Source organism: Plecotus auritus, assembly GCF_963455305.1.
Source record: "Plecotus auritus genome assembly, chromosome: 5".
In the NCBI taxonomy this organism is placed as follows: domain Eukaryota; kingdom Metazoa; phylum Chordata; class Mammalia; order Chiroptera; family Vespertilionidae; genus Plecotus; species Plecotus auritus.
Window position 1 is genome coordinate 14,494,159 of NC_137776.1, and position 4,972 is coordinate 14,499,130.

Consider the following 4,972-nt stretch of genomic DNA (forward strand, 5'->3'; position numbering starts at 1 on the left):
GTATAGAAAAAATGTGGAAAATACTGAAAAATCATGTAATTAGAGAATTACACATCAAAATGTCAACTTTCAAAGATGAGAGGCTGAGGAAGAATCTCAACATTTCCTTATACTCTTAAGGAAATAATACATTTAGTATGTTTCCTTTGTTCTTATCATTTATGAATATATTTTAAAAGTTCTCCCAGTGTATTTTGAACTATTTACTTTGATTAAGGGATAGGTCTAGGTTGAAGTATAGTTTGTTGCTGAATCATTTTTTAATCCTCACATGAGGATATATTTTTAGAGAGAGAAGAAGGGGGGGGAGAGAGGAAGGGAGGGAGAGAGAGAGAGAGAGAGAGAGAGAGAGAGAGAGAAGAGAAAGAAATATCCATGTGAGAGGGAAACATTGATCAGTTAGTTGCCTCCTGCATGTGCCCAGACTGGTGATTGAACCTGCAACCTAGGTATGTTCCCTGACTGGTGATCGAACCTGCAACCTTTTGGTGTACAGGACGATGCTCCAGCTGAGCCACCCAGCCAGGGCTGTTGCTGAATTTTTAAATAAGTATGAATTTATTTTTTTCCTATGTTGATAATTTATTGCATGCATGTTGTATTTTACATGCATTTTTCCCCTAAGTTTTAAGCTGGACATGTGTGTGTACATCTTGAGCCCTTACTAAGTGCCAGGCATTGTTCTAAGCTTTTAACCTGAATGATCTCATTTGATCTTCAAAGAGCCCTTATGCGTTAGGTACTATAATTGTCACGAATAGCAAATGAGAAAAGTGAGGCATAGACCCTCAATTTTGGGATTACAAATGAGTTACTACTGTCATCAAATTGAAATTAAAATTAATCTCCATTGCCATCCCCATCCCTACTCCCAGGCCACCAGTTATCTTCTGCCTTTCCAGTTTCCTATAAGTGGCCTCATGCAATATGTAGTCTTTTGTGTCCGGCTTCTTTCATTTATCATAATGTTTTTGAGGGTTTTTCATGTTGTATCATGGACCAGTATTTTCTTTTTTATTGCTGAGTAGTATTTACAGTTAGTTTTTACTAAGGCTGGTAACAGAATGCAGGTCTTCTGATAACGAATATGATAGAAGCTGTTGGGCTGAAGGCTAGCTATTGTTTATACTTCTCATACCTGTTACCCTTGATTGCTCCCCAATTCCAAGACCAACCAGCTATCTGCCTTTTTGAGTGCTCTTATCTAATACTTGAATGCTTTATGCTTGTCTGTCTTTGACTCTTACTCCCTTTACGGCCTATCTGGGCATTCTTTTTTACTGTGCTTTATGAATTCTCACGTTCAGTGTCAACACATTGCTTTGTGTTCTAGGTCCTTTCACAACATATTGCTTGCAGGTGACCGAACGGAGAATCATATCCAGGATGCCCATTATCCTAATCTTCATGTGCCATAGAGCCAGGAAGTATTGATGATACTTGTCATGGTGGACATTCTTAAGATTACTCTTCTGCATAACCACCATCACATCACCAAAATCATTGATATGATACAATTAACATCGAGATGATATAACCCTCTACTCCATATAACTTATTCGGATTTTATAGATTGCCCCAAAACATCCTCTGTAGGTCCAGGATTTAATCCAGCATCACACACTGTTAAGACTTTAGTTTCTATCAGTGTGGAGCAGTTCCTCAGCTTTTCTTTGTATTTGATAACTTGACATTTTGAAGTGAAGTGTATAAACCAGTTGCTTTGTGGAATGTCTATCAATTTGAGTTTGTCTGGTGTTTCTTTATAATTAATGCTTTTTGTGGGGGGGGGCAGTAATTTTGTGGACTTATCAGTGTATCATAACAGCAACTATGTGATGTCTGTTTAAATAAAGTGGTGATTAAAGACATCCTGTCTTTGTCCTTATTTTAGAAGGTGAGCGTTCAATAATCTAAAATGGGGGGCTCTCATAGAGGGTGAGTTAACAAATAGTTACATTTTTTCACAATTGAATTTTGAGGCCATGGTTACTGAAAATTATAGGTATTTACTATCTAACTTATCATAGATAAGATAGTAGCTTAGTCATACATTTGACAACTATTACTTATACCACTATTATGTGCCTGGCTCTCTGGTGGGTGCCAAGACTCCAGGCATCAACCAAGCAGATCTCTCTCTCTTCCTCTCAGTAACTGATAAGAGTGAAAGAATTTCAATAGTGGTAAGTCAGTGGACTTGCAACATAATTTGTATGCATTCAAAAGCTCATTAATAAACCTAAATAGATAACACAAGATACTGCTATTAGGCATTGAAAAATTTCTTCATGCGCTGAGACCCACTTCAAGGCATGTCTCATCATTATCCAAAAAGATTGTTTTCCTATGTTTGCATTATTTAAGAATAAGTATATATGCACTTCTATATTCATAGCAGTGCTATTTACAGTAGCTAAGTTCTGGAAACATACCAAGTGCCCATCAGTAGATGAGTGGATAAAAAAGCTGTGGTACATTTACACAACGAAATACTATGCAGCTGTAAAGAAAGATCTTTTACCCATTGAGATAGCATGGAGGGACCTGGAGAGTATCATGCTAAGTGAAATAAGTCAGTCAGAGAAAGACAAGTATCACATGATCTCACTGATATGTGAAATCTAATGAACAAAATAAACGGATGAACAAATTAGGCCCAGCGCCATGGAAGCATGGCATAGACTGATGGATCTCAGAGGGAAGGGGGGAGGATGGGTAAAGAATAACCAAAGAACTTCTATAAATGTAAACATAATCCATGGACACAGACAATAATAGTGTGGTGAAGGCCTGGGGTGGGGTAGGAACTGGGGGGAAATGGGAGACATCTGTAATCCTCTCAACAGTGGGTGGGTAGGAAGAGATCAACCAAAGAACCTGTATGCATATGTGCATAACCCATGGACACAAACAATAGGGAAATGAAGGCCTGGGGTGGGGGGTGGGGGGTGGAGGTGGGCTAGAAGAGGTCAATGGGGGGAAAAAGGGGACATAATATTTTCAACAATAAAGATAAAAAAAAGTGACTTCTTACACTAAAAATAATAATAATAATAATAATCTCTCCTTTGGTTTGATACACAGACTCACTTAGTTACTCATCTTATCACAGCACAACAATGATTTCCTAAGGACAGTTTGGTATATTCATCAGATGTTTAGCTTTTGAGTTGAGAAATTTTCAGCTCTTTTGAACTTGGAAAACAGAGGATTTTGTTTAAATAGTTTCTAGTCACAGGTAATGAAATAAGTGATATCTGCCGTCCATTGAGCTGAAACTATTTTACTAGGTAAATGACTACTGGAAAATGAGTTCTTCCCTAGCTGGTTTGCTAGTGGTTAGAGCGTCAGCCCACAGACTAAAGGGTCATGGGTTTGATTCCATCAAGGGCACGTACCTCGGTTGCAGGCTTAATCCCAGGTGCATGTGAGAGGCAACCAATCGATGTTTCTGTTTCTCCCCTGCCCTTCTACTCTAAAATAAATAAATAAATATCAGTGGAAAAAATATCCTCAGGTGAGGATTAACAAAACAAACAAAATGAGTTATTTTACTCTACCAAATGGTAGCCTCTTACTGAAGTTTTACACAGTGAAATACTATGGACCAAGGATATATTTAGTTGAATCTTTGAGGTAGCCTTGATATCTCTATAGGGTCAAAGAAACAACTTGACTTTTATAACTTAATTTTTAGGTTTTCTTACTGGGCATACCACTTAACACATCTATAAACTAGCAGAATTACAAAGTTCCTCTTCTTCCTGTTCCTACAGAGAAAGAAGCTGAAGTTTCACATAAAATGTGGCATTACAATGTGTGACAGTCCTTTGAGAAACAAACAAATCACAGTAACCCCAAATTGCCCAGTAGAATCAATAGCAACTGTCAGGTAGCATTGGGAGCCAGTCATTTCTTCAACTGTACCAGATGATCACATGAGAGCACAGAACATGAGGATAGTTATAAGTGGCAGAATAAAAACAAAAATCCTATATAATAAAAGAGTAATATGCAAATTAACATCACTCCGCTACACCCACAAGCCACACCCACCAGCCAATCAGGAGCGAATATGCTAATAAACCCAAGCAAGATGGCTGTGGCCACAGAGAGGAGGAGGGAGGCTTGGGTTTCCCTGGCAATGGAGGAAGCCAAGCTTTCCCCGCCTGCCCTTGCCAGCCTAGGCCTCCACTCAAAGCTACAAAGTTTCAATGATAGAAGATACATAAATCCAAACAGAAATGGCGGCAGCCACATAGCTGGAAAGAGCAGGAGGCTAGGGTTGCCCCCAGTGATGGAGGAAACCAAGCTTTCTGCACACCCTGGCCGGCCAGGCCTCCACTTAAGGCTACAAAGTTTCAATTATAGAAGGTACATAAACCCCAACAGAAATGGCTGCCACCATGGAGCAAACAGAAGGCTTGGCTCCGCTCCAGGCTACAAAGTTTCAATTGTAGAAGATAAATAAACCCCAGATACCAGGGCCTCCGCTTGGGTTGCTGGGGGGCGTGGCCAGCCTGCAAACCACCACAGGCCCCTCGCCCAGGCCACCCCACGCCCCAAGGGAACCCCCACCCTGATCCAGGACACGCTTCAGGGCAAACCAGCTGGCCCCCACCCGTGCACCAGGCCTCTATCCTATCTAATAAAAGAGTAATATGCAGATTGACCATCACTCCAACACACAAGATGGCTGCCCCCATGTGGTCAAAGATTTTGCCCCCATGTGGACACAAGATGGCCACCACAAGATGGCCAGCAAGGAAGGGCAGTTGGGAGGGACCAGGCCTGCAGGGGAGGGAAGTTAGGGGTGACCAAGCCGGCAGAGGAGGGAAGTTGGGGGCGACCAGGCCTGCAGGGAAAGGCAGTTGGGAGGGACCCAGGCCTGCAGGAGAGAGCAGTTGGGGGGGGACCAGGCCTGCAGGGGAGGGCAGTTAGGGGTGACCAGGCCTGCAGGGAAGGCAGT